General features: G+C 37.4%; 1 long non-coding RNA gene across 1 annotated transcript in view; it reads right to left on the bottom strand.

Annotated features, from left to right (window-relative positions):
* LOC142087012 (uncharacterized) overlaps positions 1-15,732 on the bottom strand; it is a 286,979-nt gene that overhangs the window by 13,434 nt on the left and 257,813 nt on the right. Inside the window, exons 7-8 of the long non-coding RNA XR_012675292.1 lie at positions 11,032-11,182; positions 9,362-9,444 (exon numbers count right to left, since the gene is read on the bottom strand). This is a non-coding gene — a long non-coding RNA (uncharacterized LOC142087012). The remainder of the gene's footprint in view (positions 1-9,361; positions 9,445-11,031; positions 11,183-15,732) is intronic.

The following is a 15,732-nucleotide window of genomic DNA, read 5'->3' as shown; positions in this document are numbered from 1 at the left end:
CACTCCTAAGGCTGCTGGCACTTTTGGATACCAAGAGCAGCAAAGTATTTAAAGTATGAATGACATCAGAAGACTTCCATTTATTGGTCAAAAAGTTTTGAAATATAGTAGCATACAAAAATTGGAGGAAGTGTTCACAGAGGAAATGAAAGAAGATGAAGATGACATTTAAAATACAATAATAGAACTTAAGCTAACTTTTTACTTCTTATGTTTACTTGTCATTCCCACTTACATTTTTTTCCACAGAACTTTGTATACAGATAAACAAAACTCCAAAGATTTCGTTAGCTCCATAAAAATGGAGACAATGCTTTCTCACTAAAATCCATAAACAGCTTTCCAGTAGACTTTACTAACACACACACATCTCCACACAAAGAGTTGAGTCTGCAGTTTATCTTTTCCATAAAAACTTCTTCCCCCTTCTGTGCAAATCAGATGAACAAGCTAAAAAAACCAGGGCAAAGTCAAAAGAGAGGAATGCTCTATTGTAATGCATGATCAACTACAAATATTTATAGAAAAGATGAAAACACTACTGTGTGCCCTAGGACAGCTTTAACACGCGTAGTTAATGTTTATGGAACAAAACTGATCTACTGAATGTGAAATCTTCATTTTCCTCATATGCACCCAAAGTAAAAGTAAATTAAAAAAAAAAAAAAATTACTTGCTTGATAAAATCCTGAGGGGACAATGCCAAGCACTTAGTGTTGTCACTGGTAGGCAGAAAAGCTCACAGTTGCATTTTCTGGTGATTTTATTCTCTAGTTGTATACAGCTTGCTGCACACAATTGGAATAGCAGCCCAACCTGGAAAGCCAAATCCCGGCCCCTATGAACTTCAGTTTCTTTGGAGCCCCAAAGAGCTGCATGGTTTGGTCTGCAGCAACAATCCTGACATGCAGGGAGATGGGTCCCCTACTGTGGTTTTAAAGCCCCGTTAGCTGACCTTCTGAGAACGTAAGTCCATAAGGTTCTTTGCTATACAGTCGAAACGTTTCAGCTAGCAAAGGCTATGTTTCCCATACCCTGGACCCTCCTATCAGGACTACGGTGGGTTCCCTGACAGTCTAATCACTGTCTCAAACTGTCAAGCCCAAGCACTAGAGCACTCTCCCAGCATCACTTCTGGCTACAGTTGTTGGCGTTAGCCTAAGTGCCTCCGCCTTAGTTACATAAGGAGCACCCAGAGAGATCTAGGAGTACTGGTCCCTATTTAGCACCAGGGCTTAGGCTACTTTTCCACCTCAGCCTTGTCACGGCTGTCTGCGGCATAAAAAGAGAATGAAATGTACTAAAAAAAACCTGGAAGACTAATAATTCATTAACCTGACAAATGAAACGTAAGTCCTATCGATCAAGAGTAGAACTTCTTGGTTATAAAGGAAGCATATATTATTCTGACAGTATTTTCACAAGATAAACTGAAGTTACAAAGGCGGCAACCAATTTGATTCAAATAACTGTCTCTCCTCAGAAACATTCATGATTATAGTCATCAAGCACAAGTTGGTGGGGTAGTGTTACTACCCCCGTTTTTACAGATTTGGATAACTGCATAATATCAAGGAAACGGGACTGTATCACTCACAGCTTTTCTGACTGCTGATCCTATGGAAAATGCTAAGCAAAAAACTGACTCCTGCACCACTGAATCATGACACTGCTAAATGCCAGCATGCAAAGGTGTGCAACGACACCCACACAAGATAATCTCTTCTTTTTTGCATTACTAGCACTGAAAAGCTCAGGGCTTATTGTACAGCTAATGAGAATAAACACGCTCGCAGCTGGCCTTCCAGAAGGTGAAAGTCGGTCAAAAACCTACAAGACTCTCCAGTTGCAATGAGCGGATGGAAGCCAAGAGTGTGGCTCAGATTCAAGTCCTAGACTAGTTAGTGCAGTATAATACTGGTGCCAATAGACCCACTTAAGAGTGGAGGGCTGAGTGAGAGGCAATCTCTGATATTCTGTGATGGTAAAATATATTAGGGCAGGCATCAATTTACCTTGGTTAGTTATGTTTTCAGTTGTGCTGTATTTGGGTGCCCAGGGGCCTAATTTATAATTCTAATAATAAAATGTATTATGAAGTAAAAGCCAAGCACATGCAGGTTCTAATTCTATTTCCTCTCAAAGGAAAGAGCTAAGCTGTTAAGCTCCAGGTTCTTTCAACATTTGCTATTTGTGACAAATGCAAAAATCTGAAATCAGCGATGTACCACTGCAAGACTTTTACAAAGTTCAGGTTAAGCAAGTTAAATGTGGGTTTTTTGGTTTTTTTTTTTGTTTGTGTTTTTCGTTTGTTTGTTTGTTTTTTTTTTTTCTTTTTTTTTAAATCCCTAAATGATGTTTCTGGTACCTCAGTATCACAGCTGTCACAATGCCTTGGTTTTGCAGGTAATCTGAAGTTACAGAAGCAGCAAACCGATCCAGTTTAGACATCCTCCCCACCTCAGAAAAACTACCATCCCTAAGCTTGCGGGGCAGTACTTCTACCTACATTCTTACAGAGGGAACTTACAGGTCATCTGAGGGATCTCCCCAGTCCCTAAGGATGGAGAAAATCCTAATCCATTTAGCAGAGAGACTTTTACTCTGGTTTGATTGTAGAAGTTAACTGAACAGCCCAGCTGTTAATGTTACACTATATGTGCCCTCATTTGCACATAAGAATTGGGGGAGAATGTTCCATTATTTCCTTCCCTCCCGACGGGAGGACATGGGACCCTGTGCCAGGCCCCAGCCGGCGGCTGGTGCCAGCTCTCCAGGTCCCCTGGCTGAACGCGCTTCCTGGGACACATTTAGTACGACAGAAGAACAATCTGTATGTGTGTGGGACCGAGTTAATGTTAACAGAAAATTAAGTTTAATGATTCAGATTGTCAGTAACTTATTTAAAAAATATGATATCAAAGATCAAGACTGGCAACTGTATCATTAATAGTTTTTACATTACGTAGTATTTATGCTATAAACATAAGTTTTAATAAAAAAATCACTGCAGTCTTTGTCACTCTAGTTTCCACTGATTAATGTTGATATTGACAACAAGGTGATATTGTTCATCTTATTTAAGCTGAATGAATAATGAAGAGTAATAAGAATACAGATACCACACAACAATGGTCCTTAGTCTCATGGAATTGCTCTTTACTCACGGCAGCAACCAGTCTCCCTAATGTCAGTGGCCCAAATTCTGCAGTCCTTAATCACATACCGTTACCTTCAGTAGGAGTTGTTCTCAATTTAGGATCAAAGACCACAGTTTGCTGGGGCCACTCTTTCAAGGGAGGATTGGGCCCAGACTTTTAATAAGGGGTTTGGTGGCTTACAAAGAGGTGATTAAGATCTTCCTTTGAAAAACACAAAATGTAGAGTTCTTCTTTTGGATTATAACAGCACAGATAGCTGTAGCTTGTGGATTTCAGAGTATTAACTGCTAATCCACAAGTGAACTGAAAGGTTTTTGTTTGTTTGTTTTGCTATTACAGTATTTAGTTAAACTTGTCAACCTTCAGTTCTCAGTAAGTCATATTTAAGTTTCTTAGCAAAATATTTTATTTAAGGAACTCAAAGTTTCTGCAAGTTCTTGTTCTTTTTCACATATTGCTCCCCTCTGCCCTGAACATCTCTGTGAATATGTGCAAGAGTTTGAGAGATTTCCTGGTTATATGCAAAACCTAGCATAGTTTTTTTTTGTTTGGTTTGGTTTTATTTAATGAAAAGCTCGCACTTATTCCTGAGAACTCAAACCATGAAGTTTTGGAAACTAACCCACAATATAAAAGTTTCTATTTTCCTTAAGTGACATTCAAGGATTGCTGTTTGTCAGTGACAAACAGAAAGTACTTAGTATAATTATTATAGCACCTCAGTAAAAATCAGATTCTAGCCGTAGGTGATTGCAGCTATAAAGTTTCCAGAATAGGAACAATGAGCCCTATGAAACTAATGAAAAAAATCGCCAACTTCCTCACTCCAAAGTCTGATTTTTACAAGGACTCCATTTCTTCCTGGTTGCCAAAAATGAACAGTTTATTTGAATCTAGCTTAGGTCTCCAGGAAAACAATTTTAATGTAAAATTGAATAATGTTGCACCAATGACAGGATAATTAAGTGGTTTCAAAATCGAGCAATATTTAGGTGCATTTACTGTAGCATGCCCCAATAATGAAAACAAAGAAATCATATTCTAATGGTAGCATAGCTAAAGATGATAAATATCCAGATAGCTAAAGATGATAAATATCCAGACATACTCCTTGCTGTATCACTGTACTGTAATCAAATGAATTAGAAATCTAATGACTACTTTGACACAAACAGGTATTTAATATGCTGAAAATGTACCAGATTTCCCCCCTCAAGCATTAGTAAAATCCCCAAGAAAATTAAAATCCAGGTCATAGCTAAATTCCTTTGAAACTGGGATTTAAATAAAAAAAAAAAAAAAGAGTTTAGTCACTGTAAGAATTCTTTGTGCTGTTACATTTTTATAAGGTTAAAGCTAAAAATAAGATCAAAATCTTTTTGGAAGTTACATTAAAAAACAGACCAGGTGTGTTCAAAAACCCATCACGCATATGCCTGTTAAACAGATGCCGACCAATAAATTAATTAAGGCTACTCTCCTTTCGAATGAGAAAAGAGGAAAGAGCTGTTAGGGACATTTATGGGGTGACGTTCTCTTGACTGACAAGTTTTTCATGCTTGGCCTCTATTGTACAAGTTACTGATACTTCTCAAACATTTTCTGAAAGGAAAATGAAATCGCTGGCTGTCTGTAAAGCAGAGAATTTAGTAACCTGTTTCTAGGTAGTTGGATTGACGTGAGAGAGAGATGGCATGGCTGTTTATCAGTCATGAAAAGTGAATAAGGAAACAAGGTTTCGACACTGACCTTATGAAAAACCTTGCTAGTAATTCCTGCCATCACACTCAAAAAATCAGAATTTGCATGTGAAATATCTCACTCTCCTTAGAATGCTATACTTCATTGTGACAATTAACATCTGAGCTGATCAAGTGAAAAAGTATCTTGTGCTGACCTTAAATCCTACTATACTTATAGGACTTGGAAAAATAAATAGAAAGGAATTTGAGGAACAGTAAACAGTCCTGAAAGGGCTACGTGACTCCTTGAAATATAAGCTTCTCTAGCACGTTAAGGGCAAACAACGTTCATTTCTACATTTCTTCTTCCAATTATACAAATTTAATTTTTTTGGAAACCACACAATTGCTGGAAAAAGGAATTAGTCGGTGTAAGGGGTTATTAAACATGGCATTCACCCACTGCTCTCACACAGAAAAGGCAGCCCTGAAAAAAACAAAGCTGATTAATATGAAAGGCAGCTAACCTAAAAACGAAAACTTGAACTGAATGGTGTGTGCTAATCTTTCTCAAATACACTTATGAAAGCTAAATTTGCTGGTATTTGTCATTGCTATGCAGGCTAAGTGTTCATGTGAAGGATATCTCCTCAGTTCTGAGCAAATCGGTAAAAAACAAGGAATTGTGGCCTCACTGGTAATTTTCTGAATCTCCTGTCCATCTACGGCTGCTTGAATAGCAAACACTTCACAATCTGGGGTCATTTCTGATAAACTTTGTTAAAAAGCTGCCATTCATTACTGGTAATTTCCTTAATCCTCAAGTTGCTTGTAAGGAAAAGATTGAAATTCTGTGTTATATATTTGCTCTATTGGGCCTACAATCAAAATAACACGTTAGCCACATTAATAAAATACTTGCCAGATCAAAATCTTAATAGCCAGTCTTAGACTTGCCATTGTTTATTGGTGTTTGTTTGCCAGCCTATCTGGAGACATAAGGAAAATCTTAATAGCTCTGGCCACTCATTAGCAAAGTACTGTGGAGTCCTAATCCCATAAAGATATTAAACTATTTTTCCTTACAACAGCAACAAATGGAGGGAATTCTCATTACTTATTAAGATGTGGTACATTCTTTGCATATTGAGTTTCTTCTTATACTTTGAACTCTTATCCCTCATCATTCTATTTCTGAGGCTAAGATCAAAGTAGATCGGCCTTAGAGAGCTACAGATGAGTGGCCGCCTTTCAGAGAATATTAATGCCCTCTTGAAGAGCGAAGCTGGGAAGGAGGTGTAATCCCCTGAAGAGAGAGCCCTGTGAGCCTAGTCACACCGAACAACTGTAGCATGCTCGCTGGATCAGCTGTTAAAGAGCGCAGCCTCGCTGGGGTGGAGCTGCTTATCCCAGTTTAACAATGTGGCCCAAATCTCAAAGCAATAGCGAGACTAAGTCTTTTGTGGAACTAGAGAATCGTGTAAATGCGGATTCTGGCAGACTGGCACAGAGCAATGTGTTTTATAGCGGGAAAATATGCGACCAATTTTGTATTTTGCATTGCAAAATTTTCTGGTCTTTCTGATTCAGACTTGCGACTTCTCCAGTTTTAGTTTTTACTTCTCGCTGCCTCACCTACTCAAGGGTTGGTGTTATTGATGAGCTTGTTGGCAGCGGGCGCGACAGTGTCCCCCTTCAATCTTCCACTTCCAGCAGCAATCCTGCCATACAGGGTTTCTTTCTTGCCTTCAGATTGCTTGCAAGCCTTTTAATGGGGAATTACTTTAGACCCTTGTTAAAGGTAAGAGTAAACATGCTAAGTACTAAGACATTCAGTGGGTATCGTTATATGAAAAGAAGAAATGTTATATTCATTACAGAGGAAAATCTAGTAATAAAAAGTATTACCTGCATTTATAGCCCTTGTAACCTAATTTTTGTGACAAAGCAAAGAAGTAAAAACATTCCTTTCTGCCTTTCAGTGACCCCTATAAGAAACCCCCCATGGAGTCATTTAGGATAGTAATTTGAGTGAAAATATATGCAGCCTTTACTTTGCTTGCTCTTCTTAAATTAATAACCCTTACCAATGATAAATCTGAAAGTTTCTAAAGACATTTGCAAAAATGCCCTCAAATTAGTAAGCAATTAAAAGAAATAAAAACTTAAAAGACATTTTCCACAACATAAAAGAGTGACAGAACACGGAGCTGTGTTGTTCAAATGTTAAAACTGTACATAAAATACCCCTTCAATATATGCTGCCAGTAAAAACCAAGGCAAAGCAGGTCATTAAAATGTCAGACTTGGGGCAGAGTGGAAAAAATGCTGTGTTTAAAAGTAAACATGTAGACCTTTTATAATTATTTCCCCTTAAAGTTAACTGTTCAAAAAAAAAAAAACCCAACCAAAACAAACCAAAACTAAACCCCAAACAAACAGCTCCGCATCATCAGGATGAAGAGTCAAACTCTAGTCCTAATCTTGTTCCTAAGTGAACCTGGGGAGACTTTTTGGGTCTTTATACAGACTCTGGATGTCAGCTTTGTGTATGAAATGTCATTATCCTTTACCCAGTTTTTCTAAAGCAAAAACAGAGCGACGTGTTCATGCCGTTAATATCGATGTCATGTTTATGCTAAGGCTGAATATGAATAGCAGGAGCATTAGAAACCTTGGGAGCCCCGTGTGCAGCAGGAGAACCCTCGGGAAGACACCGAGGTGCCCCGCTCAGCCTTGCGCTGGCAGGGCTTGCCTGACGGAAAGACTTTCACACTCGCTGTTGCGGTGATGTTAGTGTCCAAATGCAGGATTTTAGCACTGCTGTAAAGAGATCAGGCTAGAAAACTGTGCTCAACCCCTTCTCCTCCCATGAACTAAAACTGCCCATTGAAACTGGTAGAAGAGTCCGTTAGCATAAAGGAGACGCTATGCTAGTTATGCTGAAAAGCCATACTAATGCTACTTAGTTGAATTAATCTGTTTTGCCGTCCAATGCAGATGAACCAAGACAGTAAAAGGAAAACCAAAGTCTGTACCTTCAGATATGAAGTATGTTGCAGTACTGAAAATAAAAAGGTGGTATTCTGCTGTCACTTTTCCTATTTCCAAGCTTTTTGAGCCAGTAACAAAGACTGATATCCTTCTGACTCATCAATCACATTCTAGTTTTTTTCCCTCCTACTGGAAAAAAGTGCATCATGAAGAAAAAATTTTCCATCTCATTAATTTTGTGTATTTTAAGCAAAGTGTCTGTGTATGAAGTCAGTATAATATCTGCACTGTGTCTTTTACTGAGCTGAATTCCTAAACTGTCTCTAAAAGGTGGCGATGCCCTAGTAACAACTCTGTCCAGCAGGCACAATTCCACATTAATTGGGCTAGTGTATATCTGAAAAATACCACCGATGCACACAAAGTTATTCCAGATTAACTTTGGTTTAACCAAAAAAAAAAGTAGTTGGCTCATAAAACTCAGATAAATTTAATGATTAGAAAATAAAAAGGTTGTACCCTCAGGCAGTTTCTGGGACTCCCACTGAAGTCCATGTAGGAATACAGGTATCTTATTTTGCCCTCTAACATCTCTGTATCTCCGTTCCCTAAAACTAACAAATACCACTGCTGAAAGTACAAGCTGTCACATTTACAATCAGCAATTAAAACCAACATTCTTCTGGTTTCCATCTGATAAGAGCAGAGCTCAAAGTGGAGAAACAATGGAGAAACACAAAAGAGCACTGAGAGATTCAACTTTTATTTAACTAGTCATTTTTCTTTAAACTAGCTTATGCTTTCTTTTTCTAGTTTCTGGTATTTTACGTAGAATAATCAAATATATCAGGAGGAGACAGAGCAGTGGACCAAGTTTTAGACTGGTATAGTTGACTCAGCAGAAAAATAAAGACTTACATCGTTAGACAGCTGTGGTTCCATGACTGTTAATAACAGATCTGTTATGATCAATACTTCCTCAGTATGTATGATCAGTATTTCTTAGTCATAGGCTTACAATGGCAACTCTATAAAAACAGCCAAAGCATACCGCATATGTATTTTTTGCCAGCCCTACTGTTTTCATTCTATGATAAAAATGATGAGTGATACTTAAACAGGATTAAAATTAGATGTTGGAAAGATGGTTTCTAGTCACGCATAAAGCCTGCAAGTAAAAAGTCAGAATTTTTTTAAACAAATTTTGAACCAATGGGGTGGCTTTAGTCCACTTCAACACTTTGCGTCATTTCATTGCACCATTTTGATCCAGTAATAGGAGCCTAAAGCCAGGCTTAACGTATCATGGAACCTGTGGCTTGTGACCTATGGCTTTAATGAAGGCAGCACACCATGAACCTCGAGGGCTGGTAATTAATTAAAATGGTAGGTTTGAACCCCATTTCTTTTCCCATTATCTACAAGTATTCAGGATAATTATCCCAGTTTAATAAGATTTACCAGTCTTAAGACACCTCTGGAAGTTCTTATTTCCTTCAAGGTAAGCAAAAATGTTATTTTTACCTGTATTCTTTATGCAAAATCATCTTGTATCAATAGTGGGGATTCCAGAGCTGGGAAATAGGTTTCGTTTTGGGTTCTTCAACCTAGATAAAAAGAATGGAATAACTTTCTCAGGAAATACTAGCTTGCTTGCAGTTCATTATGAGAATGTCAAAAGCTGGTTCTTTGCTGATTTATTATATAACTGCCGTTACTGTCTTCCTGGCCACAGGCTAAAACCAGCAGCCAATTCTCTATTACCAAACTACCAAAAAAATGCAGTTTGAAAGTACACATTCAATATTTCATAGATTTTAAGATCTTCAAAAATACTTATCACAGATCTTCTGAAATCCTGTGCCATATTCCAAGGAAATCCCTTAGAAAGATATTTTTCATGAGTATTTGGCTTTGATTGCTCAGGAGTTTAAGTAAATTGGGCTTCCTGCTATATTTCCAGAGCACAGCCTCAACTGACACCCAAATGAAGGCAACCTGCTCAGAGTCCTCCACATACCTAATTTCTAGACACCCAGCAGCAAAAATATATGTCCCCGACCACCACCTATATACATATTTTGAGATTTAAGAGCACATGATAAACATAACATTAAATACCACCCACCCTCCACGATCACAATCTTTCTTCAGGGCTCCAAGCTCCTATAACTTAGCAATATAACCAGCACATAGCCCGAGTATGAACTATAAGTCGTCATGGACATCAAGCTACTTTGTTGTTATAATTTCAGAGGTGTTTTTAGAGACCTAATCAGCAAGGTCTCTAAGAGTCTTCTCCTAGAACTCCCATTTCCTGGAAGTTCCTTTTCACATTCTCAATTCTGGTCAACTCTGAAGATTGTGGGCCTGGTTTTTTTAGTTGATGGTTTGCCTTGTACTCAAACTGGCATTGCCACTGGAGCAAAGAACCACCTTGCCAGCAGGTACGTGTTTCCCCAGTGCTGCCCCTGTGCTGCAGAAGGGCAGACATTCCTATGGCAATGCAGTGAATTCAAGCAGCCGATTAATCCAGTTCAAAAAAAAAAAAAAAAAAAAGAACAAAAAGAAGGGGGGGGGGGGGAGGAAAGACTAAGTATCAGCTGTTTGACTGGAGACTGGACAGTCAGCAGACTCTCTGCCCACAGCCGCAGGTAATCTGTCTGATTTTCCCCAATTACAGAAAGGGACAGATTAGGAATAATTCAAATGAACTGGTCAGCCAGCAGAACTGGGGGAGTTGCAAGCTTCTACCAATGGATGGTGATAAAACATTTTCAATCGGAACAGCTGCTTATAGATGTGACGTTTGGCATTAAGAAAAGATGACTTGAGCAAACCCAGGCTGCCTGCAGTGCTTTAGAAAAGGAGCACATGATCGCTTGTGCCAGAGGACACGTGGTGGTGTATCTCTACAATCAGTGGTGTGAGCTGTTCATGGAAACATCTTTAACTGGCACACTTATAGCTGGAAAATTGGGTAATTCACACCTTTACTTTCTCTTCTGTGTTAACTCAGTGATTCTGTTTCTCTGTGCTGGAGTCAACAGATCTTACAAAGCAGCCCTGTGTCCTGCAAGCCGCTCAACAACTTTAAACGCTGTGCTGAGGTGTAGATCTATTGATGCCTTCCGCTTGTTTCTTGCCCTCAGATTGGGAGAACGCTTTCTAAGAAACAGAAGGATCTGATTTACCTTCATTTATGTCGTCATTACAGCACTGCAGTTTGAAATCAGTATTTTGAGGCAATGGTTAGAAATCTAGCAGCATTCCTGTATGAGCTGTCATCACCAGTTGCACTGCCATTGACTTTTTCTTAACTGATCCAGTTGAAAAATAACCCAGCTGAAAAAGAAAGAAAAAAACTGTTAGATTAGTTTGAGTCCCGTTCACTGTTACTGTGCAAACGCTTCTGTTGGAACAACGCAGGAGAAGCAGCAGGGGCCGAAGCTGCTGCAGAAATGCGAGTGTAGCCACATTCCTTGATATTTGAGTAGACAGCCAGACTGACTTAAAGTAAAATGTTTTTAGGTGGATTCTAATCTTTTTTACAATCATCAATTTTTTCACATCCCAAGTAGAACCCATCCACAGAAATGGTGTTTTTCCGGTGGATCTGTTCACACAATACTTTATGTTGGCAGCTCATTTCTGTCTTAGTCATGTTTTCGTTTTTTCTTTAGCAGATGTTTACAATTACTCCTTAAAATGTTTCCATTTTCTGTGATCATTGAATGTGAATGAGGTGACATTTTTAAAAATAATTGTAGCTTTTTCTGGCCAGAAACCATGTTGTTAGATTCAAATAGTCTTTGTCTTTTAAACTGTGGTAAAGGTCTTATATCTTTGTAACAGCAGCATCTGCACTAGTTTGCCTATTCTTTTTTTGCCAAAATCAAAGTGTTATTTGTCATTATCTGACTATATCTTGTATCTGGTAATCAGATGTGTATATGTCTTTTTATTTAACCTTAAAGACACGAGGCCTATTCTCCTGAATTTGTGCTTGAGGATTTCTTGGGAGGACTGCAGAACAAATGGTATTACAACAGCCCAAGCTTCTGAAATGTGAAGGAAGGTTTCTTTGCTTTTCTTTCAATCAGTTTTTTCATTTGTTTTTATTGACCTCAATTTAGATCAAAGTTCTCACAAATAATTGCCATGTTGCCAACACCTGCAATTACGTTGCAATGTTTGTAACGCTTCAAACGTTCTTCAAAAACCCATTTCTGGGAGTCATGCAAATTTTTGAGAAACCTCATCTGTTTCTTCTTTTTTCTTCTTTTGTTTTGAAAAATAAGATTTCCATTTGCAGAAAAAGTATAAAAGTATGCCATACATTTACCATAAAGGCTCAAAAAAGAGTGCCACATATATATTTTAAAAGATCACTTTTTTTAATGCGGTCTCGTGACTTTTGGAGTGCTGACTCATGATTTTTGCGTGCTTGACATCAGCAATACCACAACTGAGAGAAAATCTTTGTGAAAGATTCCTTTCTAGTCCTCTTGAGACAAAGGGATCCTCCAGGAAAAAAAACAGAGAAACAACTGTTTCTTATTCATGATAGTTCTCAGTTAAAAACAAGCACAAAAACCAACTTTAAAGCAAACAATCTAAAATATCTGCCAAACCATTCCTGCTTTCTTTCTTCACCATAAAGACTCAAACAAAGGTACAAACACATTTTTTTCTTTTCTTTGGTAGGATGGTATTAAATCATATAATGTATGAAAATGAAACTGTAGTATAATTTAATATTTTTCAATAAACAGCTTCTTTTAATATGCCAGATTCCTCCCTCTTTCTTGTCAAGCAAGAATTCTGGCATTAGGGACAGTCAATGACCTTTTCATTAATGATCATATGTTATTTTTAATTATACTGTGTATTTTTTTAGCTTCCATAAAAGAAATGTAACAATTTTATGATTACATTCCTTCTGCTTAATTAAAAAACGTTTTCCTTCGCTAGGAATAAAGTACTCTGAGAGGAACATGGAAATTTCACTGAGAAAAAAATTTAGAGACTTTTTGCTATTAAATGAGAATTTTGGCCCATGAGTTAATGCGCTTTCATTGACGTACACTAGTTGATCTGTGACCTCAAGCTTCTACTTGTTGAAAACAATTACAAATATTCCCTATTCCTAATAATACAGAAGGTAATCATTAGCTATCATTAATATTGCTGTTAGTAGTAGTAGAGGGAATATAATAACATATTATACTAACAATAAAAATTTGATTCTGGAACTGGCTGGTTTAGCAGTCAAAACTAGACTCCTTTATCAAGCAAAACTTCCAATTAATTCCAAATAGTTTTTCTACATTAAGACTCGAGGACAAATTGCTTGTGGGTGGGATAAAAATGGTCGGTATGTGCCTGTATTAGAATAAATATTTTTGGCATAAACTCTTTCAGAGGCAAATCAGGTCAAAGGATGATTTACAAAACTGTCATTGTCATATGGCATTAATTTGATAGCTCATTTCAATTGACATCTGTGAGAAACAGTTGGACATGCTGTTTCTCTTGCATTAACCAGACTTTTTAATTAATTATGCAAAGCTGAAAGCAAACAAACAAAATTAGACTGAAAAATAAAACCATACTCAAGTAAAGGTACACATTATCCAGCTAAATTCATACTATAACTGAGTCTAAATCTGCACTGTGCTATGAATTACCTTTGAATAGCAAACACCACCAGAATCATCATTCATAGAGTGCTGCTCAGCACATAATATGAAACTTTCTCCAGCACCATAGATCACTCCTTTTTTTCCACCCATTTGTTCTACAGACATGAACAAAAATACTATTACTACTTCTAAACACTTTTAATATTTCTAATACCATTACTACTACAAAAGGACTATTATTTCCTCACCATTAGTCTTTCAGAACAATACTGAAATCAGAGACAATTTAAGTATCTTGTTCACAAAGTTGGATCTACTGAATAGCAGACTATAAAATATATTTGATATTTGATCTATGCTGCACCAGTCCTTTAGCTGATCACAAAACTCATGCTGGGTCTCTCTAAACATCAATAAGCATAACGTTAATTTAAGAATGCCAGAACATCACTTCATAACCGCTGCTTAATAATATTATCCCATATTTGTAGTAACACTTTGTAACACCCGATTTACCCAGAAACTCAATTTTTCTGTTAAATTCAGTCTTTTTAGAATGATACCATATTTTCATGCTATCTCAGTAAAAATATATCTGAATAGAAAATATTTTCAATTTTTTTATGCTGTCACTTAGCAAGGTGGCATTAGGACACCACAAACTTCAAATATATCAATACTAAGTAAAGGGCTTTTTTTTTCTTTCTTTCAGAGATGCACATATCCAAGATGATGCTGTATTATTTGATCAAGATGGGGGGGGGGAAATCCCTTATAAGACAATGTCTAGAGCATTTCAACACTCTTTATGTGGTTTAGGCTTGCCTATATGAGATCTTTTCTTTTGGGACTGCTCTCCCTCAGAATCAAAATCCTATTGTAAGATCTCAAGCCATCAGCCTTTCCCTTCTTCCCAATACAAAAAAAAAAAAAATCTTTAAGTTTTCAGCTTAGCTTGTGCTTTGGCTATATAATGCATCACTCAATTAATGTACAAAATCTCATAGAGAGGAGCAATTATTTCTGCATATATATCACTTGGTTAAAAATTATAAAGATTATTTACAAGTTTAGTATGATTTCTGGAAAGGACTCTATGCCTGAAATCAGGGTAATCCTGGAATTTAAAAAATAAATTTGTAATACGCGTTCTTGGCTACAATCTACAGATTGTTGTTGTGGCTACGGGGTGGTGTAGACTGAAAGGACTGTTTGTTGACTGTTTCTTTCTGACATAGTATACGAATCCCATTCTGAGGTGGTCTGCTGGTTGCCTGCAGTGCAGGAGAAGAAACTGTTTCCCTTTTGATGTATAATTTGGCTTCTGGTTTTTGTTTTGCTTTCCTTCAAGCACTGATGGCCGACCATGACTGGAGCTGATAGAGGATGTCAGGCTGATATGCAGTTGCTCTTACTCTACCAGAGTGCCCAGCTGGGGTGTCTTCCTCATATTAAATCAAACTTCAGATGTGAGGTCAGTGAAGCATTTCCCCCAAAGCAGATTGGTACGAACTATTAGAATTTTTTTGGTTTTGCTTTCCTCAGGAGGTTTGAATTATCTAAAATAATTTGAGAATTTTGCCCCCCTCCCAACCTATAAGTGAACGAGTCCAAAAGCAAAATATTTAGGAAATGAGTTCTTGTTTACAAAGATGAAATAAAAAAGTTCTCTTTCTGTCCTCATAAAAGCTGTCAAAGTACCACATGCAGAGCTATTTATGCTATTATGCTTTTAAATAAAATCTGTGCAAAGTTCCAAAGAATGTACCGTGGTCAATTATTGCATTATGTTATCGGAGCTGCCAAACTATCAAAATAAATTTCCAAAAGTCCTGTATTTATAATACTAAGATTCTGAGCAAGTATCGACTGAGTAAATGTCTCTGTAACCGTGCACATGTATATAATTATAATGACTTATAAGAGGATTAACTCCATCACTCGGTGACTGAAAACAGCATACTTCAACTTGTTATTTACAGCCAGGCCTGTTTGTCCAGCGCCTGGCTGGACAAAAGTCCCTAGTCTTGCCAAAAAGTGTCCAAACTTGGACTACCTTTCACTGGAAAAAGCAATGTTAAATTGATAGACTGACACAGATGTAACTGTTTTGATAAGTCGAAGAAGAGCAAGACAATACAAGCGACTGAACATGTTTTCCATAGGAACATATTATCCATAAATAACAACAATCTAAAGAGAATACGATGGCAGTACAGAGAGAAGGTACTCTTGCACAGTCTATCTTTT

The sequence above is a fragment of the Calonectris borealis genome, chromosome 12, assembly GCF_964195595.1.
Source record: "Calonectris borealis chromosome 12, bCalBor7.hap1.2, whole genome shotgun sequence".
In the NCBI taxonomy this organism is placed as follows: domain Eukaryota; kingdom Metazoa; phylum Chordata; class Aves; order Procellariiformes; family Procellariidae; genus Calonectris; species Calonectris borealis.
Note: the sequence above shows the minus strand (reverse complement) of the source record. Positions and strands in the feature narration are given on the sequence as shown.